General features: G+C 37.0%; 4 non-coding genes across 4 annotated transcripts; 2 read left to right on the top strand and 2 right to left on the bottom strand.

Annotated features, from left to right (window-relative positions):
* Nucleotides 1–151: 151 nt before the first annotated feature.
* trnan-guu (transfer RNA asparagine (anticodon GUU)) lies at nt 152–225 on the bottom strand. The gene has a single exon. It is a non-coding gene; the product is annotated as a tRNA-Asn (tRNA).
* A 76-nt stretch (nt 226–301) lies between these two features.
* trnak-cuu (transfer RNA lysine (anticodon CUU)) lies at nt 302–374 on the bottom strand. The gene has a single exon. It is a non-coding gene; the product is annotated as a tRNA-Lys (tRNA).
* Nucleotides 375–2,627: 2,253 nt separating this feature from the next.
* On the top strand, nt 2,628–2,700 carry trnak-cuu (transfer RNA lysine (anticodon CUU)). Its single transcript has one exon. It is a non-coding gene; the product is annotated as a tRNA-Lys (tRNA).
* A 291-nt stretch (nt 2,701–2,991) lies between these two features.
* On the top strand, nt 2,992–3,065 carry trnan-guu (transfer RNA asparagine (anticodon GUU)). The gene has a single exon. It is a non-coding gene; the product is annotated as a tRNA-Asn (tRNA).
* Nucleotides 3,066–16,653: the final 13,588 nt, after the last annotated feature.

Raw genomic sequence — 16,653 nt, 5'->3', positions numbered from 1 at the left:
AGTTATTAATGACATAATTTTCATTTTTGTGCGAACTAACCCTTTAAGAAGAATCAACTCACTGGTCGAAACTCTTTCTAATAAAATTTAATGGGCAAAACTTTGTTGGATCACACCGCTAGGTGGCAGTGATATGAAGCATAAAGACAGACGTCCCTGGGTGGGCTCGAACCACCAACCTTTCGGTTAACAGCCGAACGCGCTAACCGATTGCGCCACAGAGACGGCGTTGTGCCCCTTGGTGACGTCATAACCCTTTATTGGTTATCTTGTGCCTCAAACTAAGAAATGAAAAGTACTGCGCCCAACGTGGGGCTCGAACCCACGACCCTGAGATTAAGAGTCTCATGCTCTACCGACTGAGCTAGCCGGGCTTGCAACACAGTTAATTAATGGTAAAAAAAAAAAAAAAAAATAGACTCCCAATGCACACTTTACTGTTACTCAAACGTATTATGTATAATGTACGTCTACATTTCTACTAATGCACTTGAACATCCAAATTAATGCTAGCGTTCATTATTCATATTAATTCAGTTATTCTTACCTGAGACCCAGACATACAAACATAATTGAGAAAAGTTGTTAAAGGAAAAGCAATCTGTCCTATCAGTGAAAAAATCTAGTAAAGATTAGATCTTTTATATCTTAATGTCACAGTCGCCTACACATTTAACAAGTTACAGCAATTATAGGCTACACCTCACCGCTACTTTCAAATGTCGTACAATATAGTTCTCAAAACTTCAATTACAGTCACGGATTAACAGTATTTTGTGGATTAAACAACAATAAACCCCTCTAGAACCTTCCCTGCCAATCAGATGTTTTTAAGTTGTAAAATCACCATAAATTTCGCCCTGCAGACAATGGCATTTAAGAAAGAATCAACTATCAAAATAAAATAAATAAAAAATCAATTGTCCATCGTGCCAGTTAAAATGCATTTCCAAAAAAAAGAAAGAAAAAAAAAACGAAAAGGGAGATTTATCTTGTAAACAACAAATACGTGGTAACCATACTTACCATACTATCCATAGTCCGTCTCTGGATCAGGATCGGCTGTTAATGCGAGATTGGACGACAGCCAATCACTGAGCTCGCGCTCCACTGCGAGATTGGATGAGTTATGAATGAATGAAACGCCTTTAGTCTGTCTCCACTCCGTCTCGAATCACGCACGGAAAGCGCTTGAGAAACGTCTCTTCCGTGGCTCTGTACGCTTTCAAGTTTTTTTTTTATAAAAAAACATGAATATTTATTTAAGTTTATGCTGTGCGCTGTCGGCTTTCTACGTAAAAATATGTCAAATCACATAACGTGGATGTCATACAGTCTCTAGCTGGAGCCAAAAAAAAAAAAAAAACTTGAAAGCGTACAGAGCCACGGAAGAGACGTTTCTCAAGCGCTTTCCGTGCGTGATTCGAGACGGAGTGGAGACAGACTAAAGGCGTTTCATTCATTCATAACTCGTCCAATCTCGCAGTGGAGCGCGAGCTCAGTGATTGGCTGTCGTCCAATCTCGCATTAACAGACGATCCTGATCCAGAGACGGACTGTTAACCCTAAGGATTGATGGTTCGAGCCCCCCAGGGATGAACAGATTTTGGATTTCAGTCAGAATTATTGCTGGAACTATAATAGCATTAATTAACCAAGTATGGTTGTTTGTTGTTTACAAGATAAATCTCCCTATTCGTTTTTTTTCCTTTTTTTGGAAATACATTTTAACTGGCACGATGCACAATTAAATTATTCTTTTGATTTTATTAGTTGATTTTTCTTAAAATGCCATTGTCTGCAGTGCGAGATGTATGGTGATTTTGCAACTTAAACACATCAACAGATGTCTGTGATCTACATCACTGAACTCTATGCAGTGGATCTTTGCCAAATCTGTTTCGTCAACAAGCTATTACAGCTTTGATTGGTGGAGCTAAAAGTAAATAAATGCAGTATGCCTACCATTTACGGTGTAAATGATGTTCTGGTTAAAAATGACTGTAAGCAATTTACGTGCTTAATTAGCTGTGAAATGGCAATCCATTAAGAACTCATATTTATTCTGAATGCAGACCATGTCTCTTTCACTTTCTCTGAAACATATCCTTCAGGTCAGTGCATGCATCTTTGCTGCTGTTTTAGTGGTTTTACCCCGTTTGAGATCAGTTTGTGTCGTCTGCACTTGCATCAATACGGTGTTTTTCATCCGGTAGTTTATTGTTGTTTAACACACAAAATACTGTTAATCGGTGACTGTAATTGAAGAAGCTTTGAGAACTATATTGTACGACATTTGTAAGTAGCGTTGAGATGTAGTCTATGCATTTACTGTAACTTGTTAAACGTGAAGGCGACATTAGGATATAAAAGATCTCATCTTTACTAGATTTTTTCACTGCTAGGACAGATTACTTTTCCTTTAACAACTTTTCTCATTTATGTTTGTATGTCTGGGTCTCAGTTAGGAATAACGGAATTAATATGAATAACGAACGCTAGCATTAATTTGGATGTTTAAGTGCATTAGTGGAAATGTAGACGTACGTTATATATAATAAGTTGGAGTAACAATAAAGTGTGCATTGGGAGTCTATTTTTTTAACCATTTATTGACTCTGTTGCAAGCCCGGCTAGCTCAGTCGGTAGAGCATGAGACTCTTAATCTCAGGGTCGTGGGTTCGAGCCCCACGTTGGGCGCAATAATTTTCATTTCTTAGTTTGAGGCACAAGATAACCAATAAGGCGCTATGATCACATAACGTGGATGTCATACAGTCTCTTGCTGGAGACAAAAAAAAAAAAAAAAAAAAAAAACTTGAAACAGACATGCGGCTTTCCGTGAGCGTGATTCGAGACGAAGTGGAGACAGACTCTTAATCTCAGGGTCGTGGGTTCGAGCCCCACGTTGGGCGCAGTACTTTTCATTTCTTAGTTTGAGGCACAAGATAACCAATAAAGGGTTATGACGTCACCAAGGGGCGCAACGCCGTCTCTGTGGCGCAATCGGTTAGCGCGTTCGGCTGTTAACCGAAAGGTTGGTGGTTCGAGCCCACCCAGGGACGTCTGTCTTTATGCTTCATATCACTGCCACCTAGCGGTGTGATCCAACAAAGTTTTGCCCATTAAATTTTATTAGAAAGAGTTTCGACCAGTGAGTTGATTCTTCTTAAAGGGTTAGTTCGCACAAAAATGAAATTATGTCATTAATAACTCACCCTTATGCTGTTCCAAACATGTAAGGCCTCCTTTTATCTTCGGAACACAGTTTGAGATATTTTAGATTTAGTCCGAGAGCTCTCAGTCCCTCCATTGAAGCTGTGTGTACGGTATACTGTCCATGTCCAGAAAGGTAAGAAAAACATCATCAAAGTAGTCCATGTGACATCAGAGGGTCCGTTGGAATTTTTTGAAGCATCGAAAATACATTTTGGTCCAAAAATAGCAAAAACGACGACTTTATTCAGCATTGTCTTCTCTTCCGTGTCTGTGTGAGAGAGAGTTCAAATCAAAGCAGCTGGACTTCCGGTTCGCAAACGAATCATTCAGTTCACCAAATCGAACTGAATCGTTTTAAACGGTTCGCATCTCTAATACGCATTAATCCACAAATTACTTAAGCTGTTAACTTTTTTAATGTGGCTGACACTCCCTCTGAGTTCAAACAAACCAATATCCCGGAGTAATTCATGCACTCAAACAGTACACTGACTGAACTGCTGTGATGAACACCGAGCCGAGCCAGATAACGAACAATAGACTGACTCGTTTTTGCTATTTTTGGACCAAAATGTATTTTCGATGCTTCAAAAAATTCCAACGAAACCTCTGATGTCACATGGACTACTTTGATGATGTTTTTCTTACCTTTCTGGACATGGACAGTATACCGTACACACAGCTTCAATGGAGGGACTGAGAGCTCTCGGACTAAATCTAAAATATCTCAAACTGTGTTCCGAAGATAAAAGGAGGCCTTACATGTTTGGAACAGCATAAGGGTGAGTTATTAATGACATAATTTTCATTTTTGGGCGAACTAACCCTTTAAATGCTGCAATGCTACAACCAATCTTTACCTCTAACCCTACCCCACACCCTTACTTTAACCAATGAAATTATCTGCTATGTCTGTGATTGGCTACATCACTGAACTCTGCAATAACACATTTGAAATAAAAACATTTGTCCCTCTTCACAGTGCAAACACAAATATGCAGTGGATCTTTGCCAAATCTGTTTCATCAACAAGCTATTACAGCTTTGATTGGTGGAGCTATTCATGCAAAATTATTTTTTAAAATAATTAAATAAATGTATGTGATGCTAGGTTAGCATTAGTGATTGTTAGAAAGAAATAAGAGACATAACATATATGACCAATTAGGGGTGGGCGATATGACCACAAAATATAATTTCAGGATTTCAGAGATTTCACAATATTTTTCCAGATTATTTCATAGCAACAACATAAAATTTCAGTATAATTATTTTTGTTTTAATATTTTTATTCAACTGAGAATAAATAATTAAATGACAAACAACAGGACAAATACAGTCGAACAAATATTAAATAAGTTTTACAGTTACAGGTTTATCATGGAATTACTAAGAAAATACTACATATGTTGTATAAAGTGTACAATTAAAAACTGCATAGTCTTCACTCTCAGATATGAACTGTTTCTTTTTATCCACGTTATGTGATTTGACATATTTTTACGTAGAAAAGCCGACAGCGCACAGCATAAACTTAAATAAATATTCATGTTTTTTTATAACTTTTGAATGTTTAAAAAGAAACAGTTCATATCTGAGAGTGAAGACTATGCAGTTTTTAATTGTACACTTTATACAACATATGTAGTATTTTCTTTGTAATTTAACTCTTTATTCTCAGTTGAATAAAAATATAAAAACAACAATAATTATACTGAGATTTGTTTGTTGCTGTGAAATAATCTGGAAAAATATTGTGAAATCTCTGAAATCCTGAAATTATATTTTGTGGTCATATCGCCCACCCCTAATTGGTCAAATATGTTATGTCTCTTATTTCTTTCTAACAATCACTAATGCTAACCTAGCATCCCATACATTTATTTAATTATTTAAATAAATAATTTTGCATGAATAGCTCCACCAATCAAAGCTGTAATAGCTTGTTGATGAAACAGATTTGGCAAAGATCCACTGCATATTTGTGTTTGCACTGTGAAGAGTGACAAATGTTTTTATTTCAAATGTGTTATTGCAGAGTTCAGTGATGTAGCCAATCACAGACATAGACATTTGTTGATTTCTTTAACGCAATGTCCAATCAGATGTGTTTAAGTTGCAAAATCACCATAAATCTCAAACCGCAGACAATTTCATTGGTTAAAGTAAGGGTGTGGGTTAGGGTTAGAGGTAAAGACTAGTTATAGCATTGCAGCATTTAAGATGAATCAACTCTCTGGTCAAAACGTATTTCTGAAAAAGTTTAATGGACAAAACTAAAAGTGAGTTGTAAAAAGGACATGACCTTTATACAGTGTGTGATATAAACCAATTTACCAACTGATATTAGACAGTGTACAAACTCTGTGCAGTTTAAATTACATTTGAAAAGATTTTTAAAGGCAAGTCAGGTTTGTGATCATTGATTATACAAGGTAATGACTTTTGAATATGTTTTAATACTTTTTGTATTTTACCGTGTTTAATTTCTATGTTATTGATAATTTGGTGTACTCCTGCCCAGTGACAGCAGATGAAATTTAGCTCTGTAGCTAATTCTGGGGTAATACTTTATTGTCCATTGTCCCTGTCTAATAAAGAATAAATAAATAAATGAGACTTCAAGTCTATGGCTCACAGCCTCTTTTCATCTGTTTATTGTTCGATTGCAGCTCATAGGATGTCAACACACATGTTCCTGGATAATATCCTTGTTGATCCTGGAACAACATTCCAATTTCCATTCCAACCAATCAGAAAACACATAGAAAACCAAGTGAAAGTAAAACCTGTCTGCCGTTGTAACAGTCTTAGTCTTCCAAATGAGTCATCAATTTGTTTAAGAATGTTCAAATTTTTCAAGTCATTTACAAACATAGATTAGGTTTTATTTGAATTTGGAAAACAAGACAGATTATCCTTGGCTAACTGCTTGGTCAGTCTATTTCTTAAGACTGAAGCTATATCCCAAATAACACACTCATACATGTTGTACTCATGCAATATGTACTCAACCATGTAGTGTATGAATTATACAAACCCGATTACAAAAAAAATGGGATACTGTACAAATTGTGAGTAAAAAAAGGAATTGAATAATTAAAAAATCTCATAAACTTATTTTATTCGCAATAGAATATAGATAACATTTCAAATGTTGAAAGTGGTGAGACATTTAGAAATGCCATGCCAAATATTGGCTCATTTTGGATTTCATGAGAGCTACACATTCTAAAAAAGTTGGGACAGGTAGCAATAAGAGGCCGGAAAAGTTAAATGTACATATAAAGAACAGCTGGAGGACCAATTTGCAACTCATTAGGTCTACTGGCACCATGATTGGGTATAAAAAGAGCCTCTCAGAGTGCCAGTGTCTCTCAGAAGTCAAGATGGGCAGAGGATCACCAATTCCCCCAATGCTGCAGCGAAAAATATAGTGGAGCAATATCAGAAAGGAGTTTCTCAGAGAAAAATTACAAAGAGTTTGAAGTTATCATCATCTACAGTGCATAATATCATCCAGAGTTTCAGAGAATCTGGAACAATCTCTGTGTGTAAGGGTCAAGGCCGGAAAACCATACTGGATTCCCTTTATCTTCAGGTCCTTAGACAGCACTGCATCACATACAGGAATGATACTGTGATGGAAATCACAACATGGCCTCAGGAACACTTCCAGAAAACATTATTGGTGAACACAATCCACCGTGCCATTCGCCGTTGCTGGCTAAAACTATATAAGTCAAAAAAGAAGCCATCCTAAACATGATCCAGAAGCGCAGGCGTTTTCTCTGGGCCAAGGCTCATTTAAAATGAACTGTGGCAAAGTGGAAAACTGTTCTGTGGTCAGACGAATCAAAATTTGTAGTTCTTTTTGGAAAACTAGAGCAACTAGAAGCCTGTATTAGATAAGAATGGGACAACATTCCTATTCGTAAACTTGAGCAACTTGTCTCCTCAGTCCCCAGACGTTTGCAGACTGTTATAAAAAGAAGAAGGGATGACACACAGTCGTAAAAATTGCTTTGTCCCAACTTTATTTAGATGTTTTGATGTGTTGACATTTGATAAGTCATCTATGTTGTATTCTGAATAAAATATTGAAATTGCAACTTCCACATCATTGCATTCTGTTTTTATTCACAATTTGTACAGTGTCCCAACTTTCTTGGAATCGGGTTTTTATAAGGTTCTTTTGTCATTCATAATAGCTGAGTCTGATAGTCCCTCCCCCTTCCTTATGTAATTAAAGATGTGACTATTGAGTGCATGAAGTGTCCAACAATTCACACTTCATGATTTCGGTTATTTAAGTGCACCACCCAGCGCTGGAGCAAACACATGTACATATGAGTAGACCCTACAGAGGAGAAATGCACAGACAAGAACTTTTATACACAGGATAATTACCAAACCCAGGTGCACAGAATGACTAATTAACCAAAAGAGGAAAGGAACATTATAATGGAACACAGGAACAGAAATGGGCACAACACAACAAAACAGGTCCGTGATCCTGCCACTGTGGTGTTTTAGCTGAGGTATAATTGCTAAACCTAAAGTGATTTCCAAAGGACTGTCGTGCCCTCCCAGTTAAACAGGTTGATAATGTTTTGGAGTTTCTGTTGTATTTTAATAATGTATAAATGCATGTTATTTGTGGCAGGGCATCTCTGTATATCAAACATCGAGAGCATCTGAAATAGGAATTACTGATTTAGCTAAATAAATTGACATTTTTATCATGGTGACATATTGTAAATATTTAATCTAAGTACTTTATGTTGTTTTTACTTAAATACAAGTCAACCACCTAAAGCTGTCAATTAACATTTAACATGGAACATTAAAGATTATTAATATAAGAACAAGACAAAAATAATCAATATTATGGTACAGAAGCAACAGGCTGTGATGTATTGAAATTAAAATAGCAACTGCATTCTCTGGAGGTGAAGCATGCACACGTGCTTATGTAAAAGCTGCATTATTTGGAAACTACTTCATTACAATTACAACTAAAATGTTGACCTGTTCCTCAGACAAACCTGTCGATTGAATACAATTAAAATCACATCGTATTGCACATTTATGTGTAATCTGCATGAATAAAACTAAATAGAAATACAAACACGTGACTTGTTTGCTTAGGGATCTAGTGTTGGCTCCAGGGGTGTTTTTATCAGAGCAAAAAGCTAGGGAATTTCTAAAGGAATGCTTGTGGGTGGGGGGCTAATAAGAGAAAGAAAGCAAAAGTAAGATGCAGTGGGAATATATTGAGCAGTTTTAAAGCAGCGAGCATTAAAAGCGAACAGTGGAAACAACTGACAAGACATGGATATTGTATTCAGATATCCCACTGCTCTGGTAAGTTAGTCCAAATGAATCTTGAAAATTTGGTAGAATGTGTAAACAGTGCTGAGAGTATACAGTGGTAGCTAAAAGCATGATCAGATTAGCTAAAAATGTTAACATTTTACCTTTTATTTTAATATTTATTTGAATAGAAAAGTGTAGAGAGGTCAGGAAGCAAGATATGACATCATTTTACCTTTTAATTACAAAACAAAACAATCTTAAAGAAATAACACCTATCTTGAAGGAACAAAAGTCATTTTGGGTCACTTGTTAACTATAAGCGTTTCCCTCAATAAACTCCTAATAACTTGAATAATATTGATATTAATAAGGTAGTTGTCAAATATGGTCATGCAGAATAAGACATTAATATGCACTTTTTAAGTACTATTAAAAATCCAGTATGTTAGTAATATGCTTGCTACTAAGCAACTAGTTAAAAGTGAACAGTATTTAAAATGAAAGAGTATGAAAACCATATTTAAACATCTTCAAACTTATAGCAATTACAGTATAATAAGGAAAAATAAATACGGGTTGTGGGAATGTGTAGAATTTAATGAACACTACTACAATTGGGGTTATGTGTAAAGAAATTATGTAACTTTATAATGTGCTTTAAAGGTGCAGAAGATCTACTCTGTCTTCTGGTGGACAACAGCAAATCAGAATCAGACCGAGCCATCAGATAGTGGAAATGAAAGTATGACGAACATCTAGCTTATCCAGTTCATCCACTTGTAACTCATTGTGTTTAGTGGTTGTGTTGTACATATGTAACTGGGCGACAGAAATATGAGACATGCGGATCCATCTGGATGCCTTTAGTTAAAGACGTGGTCATGAAACAGGCATGAGTCGATACACAGCAAACCGTAAGACGAAGAGTAATCCAAAGGCTATCATGAGCCTGGGATCGGGCAAACAAAGTACAGAGAACTAGGTAAAAGAAGAATCCAAGACAGGCAGGAGATCAGGAAACAGACAGTAGCCTCTTTCACACAGTAGCCTAATACCAGTAAATTGCTGTAAAATTACCAGAACGACTTTACCGGTAAATTCAAAAATACGCTGTTCACAAAGTCAACGACATTCCGTCTTTTTTCCGGAAAAGCTCCATTCACACATCCATTCCAAAATACCGGTAATTATGTGACGTCATTAATCTCTAAAAGCTGCGCTTGTATTTTTAAACATGGAGGGTAATACATGGTCAGTTTTTCTGTTGATGATTTCATTTTTGGTTTCAAACTTTATTATTCATGCAACTGCTTTTGTTACAGAGACATCATAATAGACAACTGGTTTGAATAATTATACTCACCATTAATAAAACACCCGATGCTGTCGGGAGCTGACCAATTTAGTGAAAATCAGCTTGAAAGGATTAATAGCACAATGAAGTTGCAAAAGTAAATTGCAGCCTGTAAGACGTGCGACATCGCCGAAAAGGTGCATTCACAAATGTAACCTATGCTGATCCAAATTAATATCAAATAGTCTATCAGCGCAAATAAACAGTTCTGCGTTCAAATAGAGTTCAAAAGATGTCCCAAAGCACCAGAAAAAGTAATTACCATGAATGAGGGAAATAGTAAAAATACATTTGAATAATTTACTAATAGACTAGTGTTTTCTGAGTCTGTGTCCCAAGGATGAAGTTGCCTGACTCATCATCTCCTCATTAGATGCGCCTCCTCAACGAATTATGATTGTATTGAGATTTTTTGTTGTCTGTTTTTATTATTTTGTTAAGTAGTAATTTAAAGCTTTCTATAGATATATTTATCATGTCTGTGAGGCATGTATTCGCTGAGTTTTGGTTTATTTTTGTAAGCTCTCTTGTTCAAGACGAGATGGCAGAAAGCATGTTTGTTTTCCTTATTTTATATTTATTTATTTTATGATGAGTTATATTATGATCGCACTGGCTCCTATGTCTCAAAAAAGCGTGCTTTATCTTGCACTCTCCGCACAAAATATAGTGCACATTTATATGGGTTTAACGTTAAAACATTGTTACTTGCTTGCATCGTTACTGTTTTATATCTTTAGATTTTATTTTAGACAATTCGTGATGATTTGAGAAGGCTAAACTGATTAAACATAGGCTTATGTAAACTCTCTCTCTGTGCTGGCTGCTTTAAAAACAAAACTTATAGGCCTGTTTAACGATCAAAGCCTGCTCCAAACATACAAAACCAAAACTGAACTATTTTAATAGCTGAAGCAGTAGTATAAGCGGTTTTGGGAGAATTGGAGAAATAGACGGGCTGAACATCCTCAAGTGAGTTGCGGGGCAAACCGAAAGTTGATGCCGAATGTCCAGCACTCTTCTTCACTGCTCCGACTTCTCGTTTGTACCCTATGTGTTTTTCCCTATGTAAAAACTAAAATAAGTTAAAAAAAAAAACCATATTATTTTTTTTTATTGTGTTCGGCATGGTGGGCCGCAAGTGATTTCATGACGTGCCGCGGGTTGAGGTCCACTGGTTTAGAGCTCCAGGATTTGTGGAGTAGCAGAACGTAGCAGGCCCGGAGGAGACGTCTTATGTCACTGCGTTCTGAACTCGTACGTGCTCATACCGGTAATTTTCCTTCTGCGTTCACACCAGGCGGCAAGGAAGTCGACCGGAAGTTGAAGTCGGCCGGTTGCCGCCATCTTGTAGCAGAACTTCACTTGCGTTAGCATCCCATTGACTCCTATTAATTTTGGCATCACTTTGACAGCAAATAACTTTACATCTGAGGCATTTAAAGACTCCATTTGTCCATTATTTATTTCTAAAGATACACGACAATGTATAAAGGGCTCCATTACCTTCTATGTTACATTATGGCCCCGTATAAACAGTTTTTGTAAAAATAGGCTAACAATTGCGTCATAACCACGTGACTCTCTGTCGCATTACCGTACAGACAGGTGGAGAAGCTCGCAGGCAATTAACTTAATATGGCGTACTGGCGTTACATTTTAAAATACTATACAAAATAATTAATCAGAATACTTACTCCTACTCATTCACGACAAAGAACTCCCCGCTCAAGCTCGCCGTCTCTGCAAGATTAAAGATGGCAGTTTGCACGCACAGCTACTAGAAGATTTACATCTGGCAGACAGGTTGCTGACGTCATCAAGCTTAGTTTGAGTCTGCGCGTCAGAAACAGAAGTGCTAAAAAGAGCTAAAAAAACGGGCTTCACTTGTCTCAATTGAGTTCCAATGGGTCGCTGTGTCCATTTCTTTTACTGTCTATGGTTCACACCAAGCAGCAACCTCATGCGCTCTCTTTCGTGAAGCCAATAAGGAAGTGACTGAAACTGCAATTCATCGACTGGCCGCTTGAGGCTGGCTGCAGAAGAGAGTCAGTCCCATAGACTCCCCATGTTAAAATGCCCAAATTTACAGCAGAAAAAAATATGTTTACAGCCTGGTTCAAAAAATGATTTTGGTCTATATTGCTAATTTTGCCCTTCATGACAATGGGGAGGGGGGTGAAATTTTTTATAACTCATCCATTTAAATTATATTAAGCCTTAAAGTTCTGCATAATTAAGGGTGTGGCCACTTGAGTGACAGGTGGATTGCCCCTGCTGCCAATGCCGTCGCGCTAGGTGGGCGTGGCTTCAGCAATCAGCTCCCGCCTTTTTGCCCATTTTCGATTATCCGTGAGAGTCGCGCGATGACACGCTGCCAAGATGGCGACGGCCCGTTCTGCACACTTTAGGCTTCAAAACCGCGATTGAGGAGTCTATGGATGACGTCACGGACACTACGTCCATATTTTTTTACAGTCTATGGTTCACACACAGCAGAATTCCGGCAATTTTCTGGTAATGTTACAACTTCTCATACCCGTAAATTGCCAGAACGAATTTACCGGTATTTTTGAAAAGATCCTGTTCACACATGATCTCTTTACAGCAATTTACCAGTAATTTTCCGGAAATGTCTGTATGTGTGAAAGGGCTGAGTGAGGCACAAAACTTCACGTGATTCACTGGACTAGACAAAACTCGGAAATGGCTCTGTAACCTTGCTTTCAGAGATGAGGTGATAAGCGCAAACAATACTCATCAGTGTGAGAGAGAGGAAGTCCATGGCTTATGCAGGGTGTGTGATGCAGCTGTGTGTGTGTGTGTGTGTGTGTGAGAGAGAGAGAGTGTGTGTGTGTGTGTGTGTGCAATGGATGCTGGGATATGTAGTCCCGGATGACATGCAACAGCTTGTGTAGTGTGAGAGTAAGTGTAATGGAAGGATTTTTTGAATAGAATCATTCTATAATTTATTGCAGTCTGAAACTTTAATATAATATTGAAGTTAGTCAACATGAAACCCTGTACTTTCTTAATACTAATGGTCTTAATGTGCACAAATCAGTGTATTTTAATTAACACAAAACAAGTTTGGCTTTAATCAAAAAGCATTACCTTGATCTTTTTAGATGACATCCCAGTCACAAATCCTCCTGAAAAACGGGTGTCTGAGGACCATGAGGGGAGCAGTCCTGTACAAACCACTGTAAACTCACATTCAGGTCATTATGGTATGTAACTCTAACCCTATAAAATCAATTCCCAATCACTAAAATCAGCTCAAGTTTTTGTGATCTTGACATTATTTAATCAGTTTTACTCGATTATTTCAGATCATCCACACATCTCGCCACAGTATTCAAAATCATTCAGTGATCATAATGAACCTGCGGAAGTGGACAAGATCAATGTCATTGTCAAATGTGCTGGACGGACCATGCAAATCGACATGTTCCCACTGGAAAGAATCTCAGTTTTACTAAAGGAGGCCTGTGACCAGGCAGGGAAGAAACCAGAGAAAATGTCACTGGTTTATGAAGGTAAACAAAGCACTGATTCATTGTTCTTGATGTTAACCTGATGCACACCATGTCATTTGTAATGAGTCATGAAATGTATTGACATGGAAATGTGAACAACAAAAGCAACAGCTAATAACATTTATGTAGTAGATCCATGAGTGGGCCTGCAAATCATTAATTGCTAGCCTTATTTATTTTCAGGAAACTGTCTGGATGTGAACAAGACAGTGAGCAAGTATAGACTTCGAAGAGGAACCACTGTACATTTGATTCATGTCTAGAAATCATGTCTCAGGAAAAAGTTTATATTTACCATCTACAAATACACTACATAAACATTGTCTGAACTCTGTAACTGTATTTTTATTATTAGTAGTAGTAGTAGTAGTAGTATTCAGTCTCATGGTTTGATTGTTAAAGCTGTGCACAGACTTAAATACATTATGTAAATACAACTAATTCTACACTGTAACCCCTGTAATGTTATTTTAACGAAATTTTTAACTTTACTTAAAAAATATATAAACATATTTTGAAAAATAAAAACGATATAAAACTGACTGAAAAACATACTGACTCATGTGACACTTGACCACAAAACCAGTCTTAAGACTCTTTGTCTGGGTCAAAATGATATATTTTTCTTTTATGCCAAAAATCACTAGGATATTAAGTACATATCATGTTCTATGAAGATATTTAGAAAATTTGCTACCGTAAATATATCAAAACTTAATTTTTGATTAGTAATATGCATTGGACTTCATTGGAGCAACTTCAAAGGTGAATTTCTCAATACTAGGGGTGGGCTTTATCTCGATATTTAAAATATATCGAGATATTATTCAAACACGATATGGATTTTGACATATCATATATATATATCGATATATTGTTTATATTTCATTCTGATTGATCCACTTTGTTGTTTGCCTTCTCTGTGCTGTGCTTGCCCCCGCCTCCTTAATTTTGTTCCCCCTCCTCTCGCATGTTGTCTCATTGAACATGGCGTCGTCCGCAACCAGCCGGGAGGCTACAGAACTAGTCTAAACAAAAGGACTGGCTCCATTATATGGTGATATTTCAGTTTTAAGGCATCAGACGAACAGCAGACAGATGTCTACTGTAGGGCGCTATGATTTCCACGATGCAGAAAACGCAGACGGAATCCAATCATAAAAACGGAATTTACAGTTTAACGTGGAATGTCACGGAATTTGTCAAATTTTGAATGAATTAATCAAAAGTCGGTCATTGCTCTCACATCAAATCACGATATGAATCAATATCTTTAAATATTAAGCCGGAAAAGTCTATTTAAATATGAATCCTGCGTGTCTCTGTTAATGAATGGTGAAGAAGCACGGCTTCATTAATTACACACTGAAGCGCGCGTGACGCTCGTGGTGATTTCATCATCTTCTGTCGTCTCACTAAATTAGGACATAAACACATGAAGAACATCTCCAGAACTGCTCTGAGAGTCACTTCATGAGCATCTGACCGTTTGATTTGAGTAAAACTAGCGTCATATCACATCATAGACTGTAGTATCACATACACAGAACTGTAACGGTACGGTAACCCGTCAAAATAAAAGTCTGGTTTAGTTTAAAGACAAGTATTTGCCAGAAATCTATTACTATTGTTCAGCAGAATGTACATAGCCCACTACTACTACTATTAAAATTAAACAAATATAATTTAAGGAATAAATCACACAACATTTCTTCCATGTTTTAATTTTCAATAGTAAGTCCCCAAAAAATGAAGTTTGCTTAATTTTCAATAATTAAAAGATAAATTAAATAAATGTTTTATGCCTTCTTTTGATAACCAGAAAAATTTAAATACACAGAATTTCAGAGGGGAAAAAAACATTTCATAAGGCTATTTTAAGGGGAAAAAATTATCAAATTAAGTTGTTTTTATGCACTTCAATAATTACATATGCTAAAACACAGAATTAGGTAACAATAAAACATGATGAAGAAAAAATAACATTTCATAGGGCCCTAAACATGTAATATTTGGCATATTTGTTTTTGCAGTAGTTTTTGGGGGGTTATTTTTCCTGTAAAGAACACTTAAGGGGTCCCGGATCACATATGAGTTCATTCAGACACAGTGTTTTTTACTTATATTGAGACACTTTATGGCTGGTAACATATTAGTGTAAAGGTCTAACAATGACATCTCAGTAAACCACATTTTATGCATTTTATTCCACTATGCAGTGGAAAAAACATAGTCTGGGTGAATGTACTGTACATTAATTAAAATGAGTTAATTGTTAAAGGTTGGGTAAGTGATTTCTGGTAGCCAATGTTCACATTTAAAATCACCAAAACAAACATGCCCCTACTCCAAATGGGTCTGATATACATATCTATGGTCTACACTGGATGTAATGCAGCACAACATCACAAATCCCTGACATAAAACTGCTGCTGCGTTCTATTTATGATGTATTTACACATTTCAAATGATTTTCAATGGTCACTTTGTGGCATCCAGTGTACTATACAGACTTTAGCTGTTGCAGCACAGACACGGTGTTACTCACCTATCGAGAACAAACATGATCCCAGGCCTTCCGCTCCTTGAGTTATCTCAGAGACCGTTTATAAGAGACATGTCACTTCCTCAATCCTCAATATATATATATATGGCGGTTGTGTGCACATGTCCCGTCCCTCCCGCTGGAAAGCCAATCATCTGCTTTTAACAGTCAAGCCGGGAAACATTTAAGCCTATCGTCTGGTTCCACTGACGTATGCGCACAGTTGAGGAACCATTGCACATGCGTAGTAAAGGTATAACCTGTGGGGAAAAAGGCGTTTTAAACCTTATTTTGAGGCAAAGTCATCAAATTTTTTTCAGCGATTTTTATGATATTTCACTGCTGTTTCTATGCATGCTGTTTTTATGTCCCGGTGACCTGTGAAAGTGCAGTTCTGACTCTCTGCCCATTCATTTAGATAGGAGCTGGTCTTGTTATTCTGAAATAGCTGCCCGGAGGCGTTGCCAAGATGGCGACCGAGTGGCACGACTTGCCTGAAAGGACTTTGGTTATCTCCAGCGCTGGAACGCTGATCCGATATTTACACGGTTCTTACTTATTGCCTTAACTCTTCTTTTGTTTTTTGTTTTTTTATCTGCCATCTCTATCTTTCTGTTGCCCGGCTCGCTCATGTCATTCCTGCGCACTGAGCTCTCTCTCGTCCGTAGACACGAGTT

Source organism: Carassius gibelio, chromosome B7 (assembly GCF_023724105.1).
Source record: "Carassius gibelio isolate Cgi1373 ecotype wild population from Czech Republic chromosome B7, carGib1.2-hapl.c, whole genome shotgun sequence".
NCBI lineage: Eukaryota > Metazoa > Chordata > Actinopteri > Cypriniformes > Cyprinidae > Carassius > Carassius gibelio.
This window is presented reverse-complemented; position numbering and strand designations above follow the sequence as displayed.